This window comes from Natrix helvetica, assembly GCF_964273705.1.
Source record: "Natrix helvetica genome assembly, chromosome: 6".
Lineage (NCBI taxonomy): Eukaryota > Metazoa > Chordata > Lepidosauria > Squamata > Natricidae > Natrix > Natrix helvetica.
The window spans coordinates 39,229,393-39,245,273 of NC_138553.1; positions in this window are offsets into that span (position 1 = coordinate 39,229,393).

Below are 15,881 nucleotides of genomic sequence, written 5' to 3' on the forward strand. Positions count from 1 at the left end.
TCAGGGCCGCAGAAGGTGGCCCAAGCTCCATCTGGAACCTCTCTGGTTCCATCAGGCGCCTGGGGCGGAACCATCTAGTATTTTCCGGTTCCGCCTCCCCGCAGCGGGGGGTAGCACCAGGGAAGTCAAGTCGGAGGAGTGAGTGGTCTGACCATGACAGGGGAGTGATGGTTAAGTCCTCTCCTCCCAGATCACTCAACCACTGGCCAGAGACAAAAACAAGGTCCAAGGTGTGACCTCCCTCGTGTGTCGGGCCCTGAATCAATTGAGTCAGGTCCATGGCTGTCATGGAGGCCATGAACTCCCGAACCCCCTCGGATGCTTCTCCCACCGACGGCAGGTTAAAGTCCCCCATCACTAAAAGTTTGGGGGTTTCAACCGCCACCGATGCGATCAGCTCGAGGAGTTCGGGCAAGGCCGCTGATGTATAGCGAGGAGCCAGGTATACTATCAGCAGGCCCAACTGTCTCCCAGGGCCCCATTTCACAACAAGGGATTCACATCCGGACGTCTGTGGCACAGTGGACTCCCTCGGCTCTAAGTCCTCCCAAATAATCACTGCTACCCCACCGCCCCTTCCCTGGGCCCGGGGCTGGTGAAATGCTCGATAACCTGGCGGGCACATTTCCACGAGGGGTAAACCTCCCTCGTGGCCCAACCAGGTCTCCGTTATTCCCACGAGGTCCGGCTCCCCCTCCGAAATTAGATCGTAAATGAGGGGGGCCTTGTTAACGACGGACCTCGCATTGCATAGCACCAGCCTCAGGCCCTGGGTCTGGAGCTCCTGACCACCTAGAACGCGGGGGTTGGTACATGCGACCGGGTGTAACCAGCACCCACGGTCTCCCAACCGACTGCGAGTTTTTAATCTGTCCTCGTATCTGCCCCTCCCTACGACCGTTGGAATCAAAAGGCCCTGCACCGGAACGACATCCTCCCCCTCCTCCTCCCTTCCGCTCCTTCTGCTCGTGACCACACCTAGTGACCTGGCTCTGTCCATGCTCCTGACCTGACCCACCCACCCCCCAACCCCGGAACCACTATAAAATTTTAAAAAACAATTAACTAAAAAACCCCTAAGTCTCCGCTTCCTCCACCTCTCGAGATTAATAAATCCGTCATCAAGGTGGGCCCTCGAAAGGGCGGAGGGCCACACCTGCGAGAGGGGGGACTCCCGCAGTAGGATGAGGTCTGCTCTTGAGTACATATGATGTTGAAAAGAAATTCGCCAGGGCCTAGGAACTGTGCTGTGGATGTTCCAGCCAGAGTACCATGATCCAGTATAGTTTGAAGAAGTTGAAAAAGCCGGGCTCCAGTGCAAAAAAGAATTGTCCAGTCCTAGATGGGGTGGGTGGGTGATGGTAGTAGGCTGGTCAGATGACAGACAATAGGTGGGGGTAGTATGGTCAATGATGGTCATGGTGGGGGTTAGTAGATGGTCAATGATGGTCAATGATGGATGGCGAGGGGTAGTTAAACTGTTATTGATAATGGGTAAGGGGAAGGTGGTCAGTCAGGCAATAGGGTCACAGAGGATAGGGGGTAATCCTCCAGGGCGCACACAGATGGAAACAGATGGAAACATGGGCAAGTTGAAATAAATAGTCAGCGGGGGGGGTAGATGGTTGCAGACCAGGAGGCAGCTGGCAGCGGTGGATAACTCCTCTGCCCAGCCTGATGTTGGAGCCTCCTGCCCGTCCTCAGCAAGCCCCCCCCCCAGTCTGAGTAGCCTCCTGAATCATAGCCCTCCTCCTACCAGGCCATCGGTATTTAATTCTTACCATGGCCTGCATCTTCGTTCTTAGCACCCAAACCACCATTTCAAACCCCAGCGCCATTCCTACCGGCCTCCAGCCTTCCTTTTCAGCCTACATAGTTTCTGCGCCTCCCACGGTTAGCGCGGTTAGCAGCAGGCCGGGGGATTCGGCGTTCGGCGTTCCTAGCCATCGCCGCCGGCGCTTGGGTCCTCGTCGCTCCAAAGTCGGTCTCTCCGCCCACCGCCGGCTCTGGCCTCGGTCCCAAGCCGGTTGCAGATCAAAAGCCTCCAATTCCGGCACTGCCAGCACCAGCGCGTTCCCACATACTTCAGCAGCCATTCCCAGCCTTTCCGAGCCTTGCGCAGCCCTTACACCACTCCTCTGCTCTCCTCCGATTTCAAATGGCGCTCTCCGCCGATTTCAAACAGCGTCTCGGATGGCGTCTCCCCTCAGCTGTTCACTGGCTCACTTCCCAGGCTTTTTTGTCATCAAGCTACCCTGGGGGACCCCCACTTGGGTCGTAAAAAGATCCAGGGTAGCTGTTTGCTGGACACCCGGTCCCCCATGATGGAAAAGGGGGCCGGCAGCACCCCTGCTCCCTTAAAGAGCCCCGCGGATCTACGGAGCTCTGTAGCAGACCGCCATTTCTCCAGGAAGCTCCTCCTCCTCCCAGTCAGTCAGTCAGAGGAAATCATTAGCGAGTGGAATCTGTGGCCAGGAGGACTTTTCCATAGTTGCTACTGATGCTACTAATTTGCTTTATATGGGGCTGCCTATGGAGACCAGCCAGAAACTACAAATGGTTAAGAATGCTTAGCAGATGCTTAGTGGCTTGTTTTGGTACTGCCACATTACACCATGATTGTGCAAGCTGCAGTAGCTATCAGTGGGTTTCTGAGTGCAATTCAAAGTGCAGATAGTTGACTGTAAAGTCCTAAAATCAGAGATTCTTTCTTTCTTTTGAGCTGTTGATCTACAAGCTACATTAGTCAAAGCAAAGTTTGGGACATGGAAGAGATAGTAAGGGGTTCTAGGAGCTTTGGAAGATGAAAAGGCAGCATCTTGCATGCTGTAATTGGAGGAACTTTATTGTCTTCTTCCAGCTACAGAAGAGCTGCTGTTCCAAGGTAATGTTGATTACACCAAATAGATGTGGAACACTCACTTGGCAATATTGTGCACCCAAGCAAATTCATGTATACCGTATGCCATCAAGACAATGTTCCACTAGATGAGTTAGTCTATTTATTTAGAAACTTAAATGGCTGCATTTTATGAGACAATTGTTAGTGGCTCACAATAATAATAAGAAAGAAAGAATACATAAACAAACTAAGAGTCACACATCACAGACACAGTGCCATAACATTATGTAATCTCCTTGTTAACTCCTTGTCTAACTCTAACCCTAATCTCCCTGTGCTTTCATATTTGCTGGACTCACCCAAGTTCATTTGTGTGAACTTGGCACATCTTCATTCCATCTTAATTTCAGTTGATATTACTTATATGAGGTTCCACAATAGAAGACATTTTGCCAACAAACCTTGGTTTAGAGTGAAACGTTATAATGTTTTATACAGAACACTTTTAAATTATTAATAAAGTGTTATTTGTTTATTCACCTAGCAGCAGTAATTGGAATTTTCTGCACATCTGAAAATATTGCCCCCCTAATTAAGCACTGTGAAAATTGTGCTGGTTTGGTAGTTTGAAGCCTTTTCAAATTTATTGTGAGAATAGTTTATATGGTTACTTTTAATACTTTGCTTATTTATTTATTTTTGATGTTGCCCATCTCCCCTACCAAGTGATATTGGATACTGACATGAGAATGACAATGTTCCAAAGTATTAGGTATCCAGTGTCTAGAGGATTTGGGTATAAAACTTGGGCGGCTTAAAACTGTGTTGGGATGCATGCCAATAGTCAACAGGAACCCTTTTCCTTGCTGGACAGAGGGGCCCATGGGATGGAGAGAGGGCCAATACTACTAGGAGGAAGAGGAGTGATTTCTGAGTAACCTGCCATCTTCCCACAAACAACCATCGATGGGGAAGCCAGAAGGAGGTCACATCTGATCCCACTGCTTTCTCAGCCTGTTTCTCTGATTAAGTAAGGAAATATATCTCAGCTACCTGAGTAAACAGTGACCCAATGGTTGCCTAACAATTCATAATAATGAATGCATACACTACAAATGAACTTTTATGATGTTCTTGAAAGCATTGCACAGCTTGTTGGCTCAAGGAAGGAGAATGTTGGTTGACATTTTAAATCAGCTCAACCTGCAATTACTACTATTTCTGAATTACCTACAGATTCAATTTAGACTGATTTAGGAATGGATCTCATTCATAGTCCAGGGATTATCTGTAGTGTATATTTGGCACAATGTTTGATGCCACTGGAGTTCAATGATTCTGAGAACTCTCTCTCTCCCATTCCTGCTCTTAAAGTTACAAAGTTAAACATTTTAATATTTCTATATTTACAACATGATCTAAGATTTCTTAATGAACAAGATTGAACAAGAAATAAAAATATGAATATGTTTGAGTCTATCATTATATTTCTGACACAGGTTTGTTTATTTATTGGCTTTATCTCCTGATTTTCTGTTTAAATGAACACTCAGAATCTAAAAGCAAAATACAAAAATCATAAAGTGAACTCTATATTCTGATGGTGGACCACCAAAATATACTACTGAAAATATGTGCTCACTTCCACTCTTTTTAGAATTGAGAACACCTTTAATGTATGAGGGTATTTGGTTGAGTAATCATTCAATTGTGTGATCAATTGTTGCCTTTTTATATTGTTTAAATATTGTTATTACTTTTTTGTGCTTTCCAATGCTTTAATATTTTGTGTCTATACTGCAATAATATTGTTATTTATAAGTTACTAGTAACTGGATAAAGCTATGTAATCGGGCTATGCAGGAGGAATTTGGTTCAGAATCTGTTGGCTCAATGGTGGTCAGTGATTGAAACACACAAGAGAATATTGCTCCCACTGCCTTGAGTCTAGAATCAGTTCCATAGGTGAAAGGCGTAGACATGTGGTGAGAAACCAACGTTTAGTACTGTAGGAGCCCCAGACCGCTCCTGAATGAAGTTTGTACTGAGGTAACGGAATGTGAGGCAACTGGCAGTTGGAACAGAATTCTTTTCAGGTGGGGAGGGGGAGTAGAACTCCTTAGCATCAGAGTATGTTAACTAATAATGATCTGATGGTCATTTCGAAAAATCCTTTCTTAGCAATCACCTACAAGCCAAGAGGAACATATATGCCAAATTTCAAGTATATAAGATTTATGGTTCTGGTTAAAATCATAATTTAATATTGCATTGCCATGTTTAGTTTTACTGCTAATCCATTAGGACCCTTAACTAATGAAAAATTGTCTTTGTGACTCATCAGGAGCAAGCTTAACCCAATGGATTAACCAGATGTATATGTCAAATCAGAAACTCGAGTTTCATATGCAGTTAAAAGAGTTTAAAGAACCAGAAAAGAGTATTCACCCTGCTTGTAAGATAGACATGTACACATCTGCAGCCCTCTAAAGATTAAAGCTACATCATACTTTTTCCTCAGACTGGCTCTTTTGGATGTGAACGTCCAGCAATATCTGAAGGGGTGGAGGTTGGCTACCTTTAGTTTGGATTCTAATGTATTCTACTTTCAGCAGAAAGCACTTAGCAAGCTTCTCAGCATTATATTATTTAATTTTCATTTAATTGTTTTTCTAAAAAGTGAGATGATTTATTAATGACCTTTTTAATGAAACAACTCAGATCTGAAATTAACAGAGCTTTCATTGCAAAAAGAGTCTTCAATTCATTTAGGTTGCTTACTTTCTTCGCTTGCTTTTTATAATATTTATGAGTCTGGGCCCAAGATCAAGAGTATAATAAAATTATTTACTTCAGGCAAACATTTCATTTAAAGAAGGGTGGTCCTCCCCAACAACAATGCAGTAAGTTTCATTATCTATCCAATTTTGTGTAACACATTATGCATGAATGTGGAAACTCATAATAATTCCTCCAGTATGCAATCTGGTAATCAAATATAGCAAAAAAGGTGTTGGCAGTGGTCATATGTAGGAGGTACTCTTAATTGTTTTTCCAAAGTAGACATGTATATTATAATTAAAAGAAGAAAGTCTTTACAGATGGCAAAAATAAATCCTTTGAAACGAGTCTATGATTCTATCAGCCTCAAGGTCAGAACCTGGAGGAAAAATCCATAGTTTGCACACTGCAAATATTTTTTATGATTACATTAGGCCACCTGATCCTCCAAGTAGTTTCCTGGCACAGATCCCAGAAGAGGTTGTGGGAGGAATTGGAATATTATTTTTAATTCTGTTCATGGAAAGAATGGCATAAACATGATGGAAGCTTTATTTTAAAGTGAAAAGACTTGTATTGTCCAAGATGAAAGTCATTTTTATAATTGTCCAACATCTGAGAAATATCTCACCTTCTCTAAAAGCTTACAGATTAATATTTCATTGATATGTTTGATATCTACAATCAAGTCAGCTTTTTCTGTGGATGGTCCAATATTACAGGACAAATTTCTACATCAAATGAAACAAGCACCCACCTTATTACAATGTAGGATGGAGTTGAAAACTTAGTTATTTTCATATATGTTTCATGCTACTGTTCAGCTTTTGTATTATGGTTCGTTGTATAGTCACCCGAATGTTAATACTGGATTTGATATTTTTATCCACCTATTGAATCCTTCCCAAGGACCTGGAATAGGTAGATATTGATGCCTATGATGATGTTAAATGTATCTTCACAGGATGTAAGCTGTTCCAAGTAAAGCTCAAGTAGGGCTCCATTGGTTTTGGGATTGCACCCAAGGTGCCTATTATATTGGTACTACTTTTGCTTTCTTTTGCCACAGATGTCCTCTTTCTATTTGCAGCTTTTTGTCTCTTGTTATCTTCTTTACTTCTTTCTCTTCTCTTCTGCTATCTCCAGAGACTATCATGTCCACCATCCAGATTTTTTTTGTCTTATTGACAATTGTTAAGCTGGGGTGTAATGTGACAGGTGCCTGTTTTTTTGAATTCTAAAACCCTGGAGCAATTTAGCTTCTTCATTTTCTATGACTTTCTTTATTTTATGGTCTCACCAGTTCTTGCTTGCAGTCAAATGATATTCCTTGCAGATCTTCCAGTACACTACTGTTGCTAATTTGTCATGTCATTGCTCGCGATCTGTTTGGGCGATCTTCTTGCAGCAGCTAACCAAGTGATCTACTGTTTCTTCAGCTTCTTTGCAGAGACAGCATGTGCTATTGGTTGCTGTCTTCTCAATTCTGGCTTTGTATGCATTTGTTCTTAAATTTTGGTCTTGTGCAGCATGAATTAGTCCCTCTGTCTCTTTCTTCAACTTTCCTATTCTTTTTTTTAATCTTCCTGTCCAGGGCCTTTAGTTCTGCTTGAATCCACTCCACTATTCCAGCAGTGTATCAAATGACAGGAATTGCCCAGATATTAATTGCCTTGATAGTATTTCCTCCACTGAATTTGGATTTTAAGATCTTTTTCACTCTTTTGATGCATTCATTTCTAACCTTTTTCTTTGCTTCATTGGGCTTAGTGTTGTCAACTTGAAGGATGCTCAGGTAGTTATAGCGATTGTCTTCATCCAGATTCTTGATACTATTTCCATAGGGCATCTTGATTCTGTCAGTTTTCACCATTCTCCCTTGTTTCATGGCAAGCATGGCACATTTGTCCAGTCCAAACTCCATTGCACTATCTTGGCTGTAGATACGGACAGTGTTGATTCTATTTCAGATGGTGTTGTTATTGTTGTTGTAGTGGTGGTGGTAGTGGTGGTTTTTGTCATTATTTTCATTTTTAAAATATTTTTTACCGTACGATAGAACCTACTCCGAACTGGTAAAACAGTAGTTACCTCTTTACTTTCCCCCATCAATTAACCATGTTTTCCTGGCTATCCTCTTTCCTATTATCCAATCTTAAAATCATAAGTAAAGAATTTAGTTTATTCACAAATCATCAATCAGGAGTATGAACTTTGTACAAAAGGACTTTGCATGCAGGTAGTATTTTATTATATGTCCAGTCTTTCCCATATGGCAATAAGGGCAATATTGTTTTTTATAGTACAGTTTTTAATCTATCTAAGACAAATTCTGGCTGTTTTTGTTCTTTTTTTAATTTTAAGATCATCTCCTCTCATTGTATAATACTTTCTCAATTTGTTTATGAACTGCCCAGAATAATATATTTGAGATGGGCAGCTATATAAATTGAATTTATAAAGAAATAAATGATTGTTAGGAAATAGGTTCTATAGCCTAACTTTCGTGTAAATGCCTTAGAACAATTCAGGCACCAATGGAGAGGAAAAGGAAAAAAAAACTATTATAAAGATACTAATATTTGATGGTATTCATAGCACTTGCAACTGACAGTTATAAAAAATCAAAATGAAAGAGACTTCCAATCTGCAAAGACTTTCAAAGGAAATCACAATAAGCATTTGATACTAAAATATTTCATGTTGTTTCAATGCAAAAAAAGAAGACAAATGAAACTTTGATTTTAAATTAAAACCAGGTTTATGGAATGCTTAATGCCACAATAAGGCAAACATATGGGGAATCTTAGCACGTTCTCTAACAGGGACACACAGTTTTTCATTGTCCAATCAGGCAAACATCAGTGAATGATCTGTTGGATCATTATGCAATATTGCTAAAACACATAACAATCTTTCTACTACTTTTGTTACAAATCATGTTACAAAAATTGTTTAATAAACAAAGGGTTTTTAGAACATTGAAAACTAAAGTTTATGATCACATTGACTTTTGTAAACCATATTTGTTTATATGAAAACAAAATTGGTTAACTTTTAAAATGCCATATAACTCTACTTTTTCTTGCAAAACAGTAACTTGTAAATATATTAAGCTAGGTTTATGACTTATAAATCGTTGCTATGATGATTATTTATATTAGTTATTCATAAATATGATGTACTTCTCTTTGAAGGATGCTTTAAATGAAGTCAGGACCATTCACCTTCATGAGTTTCTAATAGGGATGTTTGTCCTATCCTGCCCTGAAACTGAAATTTCATCTTCAGAAATTAGGAGACTATGAGTTCTAGTTCTACCTTAAGCATGAAGCCAGTTGGATGAATTTGAGCCAGTCACATCCTCTCAGTCCTAAGAACATGGCAATGGTAAACCACTTCCACCTCTCCAACTTCCACCTCCCAAAATAAAATAATATGTCTCTGAGTCTAGGAATGACTCAAAATATCAGAGCCAAGGAATAGACCAAATAAATATATCTGGAAATATACACTATGGAAAAATTATGCTCCTAAACTGCAACAGCCATTATGTGATGTTCTGATTCATGCCGCAAGTAAATATAAAAAAGCACAAGAGTCAGCTAAGGAAAGCACCAAAAGAAACAACAGCAAGATGATAGGCATGTGAACAAGTGGAAATGATATGGAAAGTGATTTTAAGAACTGCTTTCAAAGGTGAAAGCAATTTCAAGATATAAAGGCCTGAAAGGATATGAGGAGGTGATGTAAACAAGAGGAAACAACAGTAGAATGGTGGCAGTGACAACTGTATGGGGAAGCAAAAGGCCATGTGGGGCATTTTCTGAAGAACAAGGTCTAAGCAGACTCAGCAGCAGCTGCAAGCACAGAAGAAAAGAAGGAATGCACTACATTAAAACAATGGTTTCATAAGTCCCCCTTAAAGAAGATGGCAGTCATGGCTAGGAGAGCTAGGACAGCTAGGAGAGCCTTTATGCAACTTTATGTTGTGTGCCAGTTGCGGCCTTTCCTGGATTAGCTCAGTCATTCAAGCCCTGGTCATCCCATGTCCAGACTATTGCAATGCTTGCTAAATGCATTGCAACATTCAGAAGCTTCAAGTGGTGCAGAGTGCTCATTGTAAGTTGTTCTTAGCCCATGCTACATCACTGCTCTACGAGTTGCATTGGTTGCTGGTTTGCTACTGGGGACAATTCAAGGCAGTGGTGGGTTTCAATTTTTTTAGAACCTATTCTGTAGGTGTGGCCTGTTTTGTGGGAGTGGCTTGGCGGTCATGTGACCGGGTGGGAATGGCTTGGTGATCATGTGACCGGGTGGGAGTAGCTTGGCAGTCATGTGACTGGGTGGGAGTGGCCAAGTCAATGTCACTGAATTCTTTGCCCCAAAGAATGACCTACAAAAAGAAGATATAAAAAAGGAAATTTATTATTTTGCACACTTACTACTTAAATAAGAATAAAATAAGTACACAAATCAATAAAACAGCTACTTACAGAGGAAATATGGTTGTCCTTGCCAGTCTTCAACATTATTGACTACCTTACACACACACTTCCAGCCCCTCTGCCTCTTCCCTCTTCTTGGATTCACTCAGACATTTTTAAAACTCACAGCCTGTGCACATGCACACACTTCCAGCCCCTCTGCCTCTTCCCTCTTCCTGGATTCACTCAGACATTTTTAAAACTCACAGCCTGTGCACATGGACACACTTCCAGCCCCTCTGCCTCTCCCCTCTTCCTGGATTCACTCAGACGTTTTTAAAAGAGTGGAAGAGTGTGTGCGTGTGCACAGGCTGTGAGTTTTAAAAATGTATGAGTGAATCCAGGAAGAGGGAAGAGGCAGAGGGGCTGGAAGTGTGTGTTCCTATAGTATCTTCCAGCCCCTCTGCCTTTTTCCTCTTCCTGGATTCACTCAGACGTTTTTTTTAAACCTACAGCCTGTGCATATATACATACTCTTCCAGCAGCTCCCCTGCCTCTTCCCCAACATCCTCTCCCCCCCCACTACCCCAGTCACTCACTAGTTCTTTCTTCTTCTGGTTCTTCTTCTGAGAACTTTTCGGCAGCATGGTGAGGATGGGCGGGACAAGTGAAAGAGTGAACGAGGGGAGGGTCTCCTGACCAACAGGTACAGGAAGGCACGCTAAATTTCACCATCCAGTACGGCCGTACTGGGCCGTACCGGTTGAAATCCACCCCTGATTCAAGGTGTTGTCTATTACCTCTGCAGCCTGCGTGGCATGAGTCCAGATTACTTGAGGAACTATCTCATCCCAATGGGACTGGCCCACCCCACCCCACCCACACCAGCAGAGAAGGCATGTCATGGCTCCTGCCCTCTGGAACATCTTAATCCCTGCAATGAGATTGGCTCCCATCTTTCTGACCTTCCACGAGAGCCTGAAGACCTGACTCCGCCAGACAGGTTGGGGCCCTAACAGAGGAGCAGCACACTGGAGGTAGTTGATGACTTAAGAGGCAATCCCACCTCCCTCCCCCACTCCACGCAACCTTCTTCCTTCCTCCCTCCCCATCTTTTAATTATTATTTTTTAAATTTTTGATTATAGTTCCATTTTTATCCTTTTAGAATTATTTATCTTATGGTCTTAATACTTTTAATGCTGTAAGCTACTCAGAGGCACCTTGAAAGAAACAAACAACCAAAAAATAATAATATTTGAACTAATATTTTCAGGAAAATATTAGGTATGACAACATAAGCATTATAGGTTAGGTATTGTATCATAAAATAAGCATAATTCCGTATTCATTAGTTTTTGCAAACTCTCTATTTACAGACAGGTCAGGGAGCTTGAAAAATAGACAGAATGTAAAGTTAACATAGAATATTTGGCTGGCGTGTCTGCTAAATCCTTGAAGAATACAAAGAAGAATAGACAATCGCACCCTAAGAAAAGAACAGGCAACCTCTCATGCCTGGGCCAAGGTTCTATGGTAAAAGTCATCTCTCTTAGCATGCTGCATGAAGTCAGAGGCAGAAACAGGTGTATAGAAAGAAGAAAGTGTCAGAAAAAAGGTATGTCAGAAAACAAAAATAACACAGAAAGAGAATCAAACTGTTGTCCAACCTACAACAGGTGACTTCTGGCCTCACTTTATGTTCCTTGCCGCATTCCCCTTTTATCAAGGGGTATGTAGCCCTTTCCCCCTCTCCAGGGAATATAGCCTACAATAAAACCTCTACCATTAATTAACAGATCTCACGTAAATACCATATTTACTCCAGGTTCGCCTCGTGCGCCAGTTGCGGCCCCTTTTGGACCGGGAGGCCTTGCGCACAGTCACTCACGCGCTGGTGACGTCCCGCCTGGACTACTGTAACGCTCTCTACATGGGGCTCCCCTTGAGGTGCGTCCGGAGACTGCAGTTGGTCCAGAATGCAGCCGCGCGGGTTATTATGGGGAGATCGAGATTCTCCCATATAACACCTATCCTGCGCGAGCTGCACTGGCTTCCTGTGGCCTACCGGGTGCGCTTCAAGGTACTGGTTACCATCTTCAAAGCGCTCCATGGCACAGGGCCTAGTTACCTGCGGGATCGCGTCCTGCCCCATACATCCCTGCGACCCACTCGCTCACACAGGGAGGGGCTACTCCGGGTGCCGTCCTCTAGAGAGTGCCTGGGGACGGTGCCCAGGAGTAGGGCCTTCTCTGTGGTGGGCCCTACCCTTTGGAATGACCTCCCCCCAGACATCCGGACAACAACCGATCTTCGCTCCTTCCGTATGAAGCTGAAGACCTACCTGTTTTGTCAAGCCGGCCTGGCATAACGTTACTATCTTGCCACCCCAGGTCATTTTACAATGGGAAATTTTGTTTTTAATATTTTTGGGGTTTTAAACTTTGTAAGTATGCTTATTTATGGACTTATTTTTACCTCCTCTGCACGATTTTATGGTGCTATCTTGATTATTGCTCTGTACGTCGCCCCGAGTCCCTGTGGGGAGAGGGGGCGACTAATAAGTTCAATAAAATAAATAAATAAATAAATATATTTAATGAAGTCATGATTGGAAACGGGAAGGAGAAAGAAAACATATCAGAAGAAAAGGACTGGGAAACAAGGAAATAAAGCAAATAAGGCAGCCAGTCACTGGGGCAGGAGCATCTCGTATGGAACTTTGGCCATGTCTGGTAGCACAGTTGAAAAAAAGAATTGTATCTGAAGCATCAGCTGTCACAATAATTACATGTGAATCGTCTCATCGAATCAACCATTTCAAAGGCTCAGTTCTATGGAAATTGAACAAAATGGAACATTCGACACATTTTTCCTTACGTGTTTATATACCTCTCCAAATTCTCTGCAAATAAATGCAAGCGGAAAGCCTTCTTTGACCTGTCTTTCAGCTTTAATCTCTTACCACCTAAGAGATGAAACACAATTAAAAGAAAATAAAAAAATAAACATGTGCATTCAAAATAGTACATGCTAGAGGGGGAGGGGAATCATTCCAAATGAACTTATCTATGGACTTTTCTACAACAAATTATGTAGAAAGGGATGGCAGAAGTCCAGACCATTGAAGACTGACTTTTTGAAGTACCTGTGAGAACAGATCTTTTGAAATACTGTAGCTTTTGATTATGGTTTAGCTATATTATTTAAAACCTTTTCATTAAAATACCCATTAAAGAGCTCAAGGTCAAGGTTAACATCTGAACAGGTGACTGTGTTGTTTTAAAGGCAAGCTATAAAAAGAAGCTGCAAATCACTAGAGAAATAATTATAAGATGAAAGTTTAATTTCACACATACAACAGCCCACATTTCACTTTGAAAAAAAATTAAAACAAATATTCTTCTATTTTTATTCTTATTCTGAACTGAATAAGAATGGTTGAAAAAAAATCATGAACAAATTTTTCACACAGCTCTAATATAAGCTTTTGTTAGAATAGCCATCTACAGCAGAAACAGCCATTTTAGTTAGCCACATCTATTTTGGTCCAAATTGAGATTTTGGCACTTACCTTTAAAACTTTGAATGGTCTGCCAGGCACCTGGAGTCTTGAAGTAGCACTTCTCCCAATACCAGTCAGCTTTTATGAAGTGATTTCATTAGAGGCCTGATGGATGCCAATGAAACTCTTGGCTTTTGTGATCTCCAAATGAGACGTGTCTTGCCTACAGACAAAATGTGTTTGTAGTTAGACTACAGAACAAAGCTTTTTGTTATTCATTATTGAAAATGAATGCACGACCACAAGCAAAGGGGAAATATTATATTATTTTCCTATTTATAGAACTGTGTAATTTTACAAGCGGTTACAGCAACACTATAATATTAGGGAGTCTTTATAATCTAATTGCTCTCAGATGCCAGTGCATTGTGTGGTACCAAATGTCTGGTCACCCAGGGAGGCTAAAATCTGTCTCTCACCAATACTTTTCAGACAGGATTATTGTGGCCTTTAAACGGCCTGTCATCAAACTCAATTTGATAAAGTGTCATTTGTCCAAGATGAGCAGCCTTAAATATATGACATGGATTTAAAAAAAAAATTGAAAGGAAAAAAAGTATGCTATTATTAAACCTCTGAGAAATAGTGTGTAATTGTCACGTTCTGAGCATGCTCACCACGTTTGTGTATTGGTGGGAGAAAGCTGGCAGCTGATTGGCTAGCCATCTGACAGGTCTGACTATAAAAGGAAGCTGTCAGATGGAGGCTTCAACTGTTGCCTGTCTCTGAGCCTCTTATTCTGTTAGCTTGTTACTGTTGTAAGGAATAAACTTGTTAGCCTTTATTACTGTTTGTGCCTCAGTTATTCTGGCAACCACCCATCGTTCTCAGATCTGAACACTGGCAACGAAAGTGGGATCGCCAAACTGAGGTGTCAGAGTCGCTGGTCACTACCGAGCTGAACATCAATAGCTGAAGTCAATAACTGAAACTGAGCTCTGTCATTCAAGATGAGACGTTGCAACTGGCTCCTGACAGGAATGGCCACCCTAATGTTCGCGCCTTTCAGTCAGGGTTCTGAGACCTGGGAATCGTACATAATACAATTCAAATGTTTCTTGCTCATGCATAACTTCATAGAGTTAACAGATGAAGGAAATGTGCCCATTTTTTGTCGGTTTGCGGCCCAGAGATATTTGACACCGCGAGAGCCCTTACGGCTCCAGCACCCATCAAATCAGTGCCATGGGAGGTGCTGATGACCAAACTCAAGAACCATTATGCGCTGTTGCTGTCCAAAATAGTCCCCGACATGCCTTTCACCTTAGGAACCAAGCTGAAGGCGAGTCAATAAATCATTACATGGCAACCCTGAGGGCAGCGGCACTCCATTGCGACTTTAAAGACTTAGACGATGCCTTACTTGACCGACTGGTATGCGGAGTGAGAGATCTGCGGCTGCAATGGCATCTGTTGGCGAAACCTGAACTGTCCTTCCAATCCGCATTAGACGAAGCCTGCACAGCGGAATTGGCAACAAAATCACTGGCAGCCATTCAACCTTTCTCTACTGACAATAAGTTTTCAACATCAACATGGCCTCTGTCCATCAAGGGCACGGGGGTGAAGAGTCAGAGTCTGAGGAAGCTGATGATATTAATTGCCTTAATGAGGAAAAAAAAGAGCTGGCCTAGCAGCAAAAGTTTGCCTAAATCTGCTCGTATGGATTGTGGAGGCAACCATGTAAGAGCTGATTGCAGGTTTAGACAAGCATTTTGCCAGCGTTGTGGCCAAAAGGGGCATATTGCTAGGGTGTGCCGTGCCTCTCAACCGATGATAGCTCCACCAGCCAAAACCCAGCATCCGAGATGGTTGCCTGCCAATCCGCCCAAACCGGGAGATGATTGCCACCCAATTCTCCGCCAAATTACCAGCTCCGAATCAATCAATTGGCAATCTTGCCATGGCATCAAAAATAAGATTCAATTGATGGTGTATATCAAAGGAGCGCCCTGTCAGATGGAATTGGACACAGGCTTGGCCACATCTATTGTGTCCTGGAGCACCATTAAGAGGCTGATACCTCAAGTGGCAAAATGCTGCCTTCAAAGGTACAACTTAACATTACAGGACTATCAGGGCAATCTGATTCCTATCATAGGCACGAGCAAGTTCAATGTGCAGTTCATGGGATTCGCAGGGAGACTACCCCTAATTGTAGTGGAAGGGGCATTGCCTAGCCTCCTGGAACTTGATTGGTTTGAATCCCTTCACCTTCAGGTGAGCGGCATCAACAGCATCCAGCATATTGAATTGGACATTTTAGT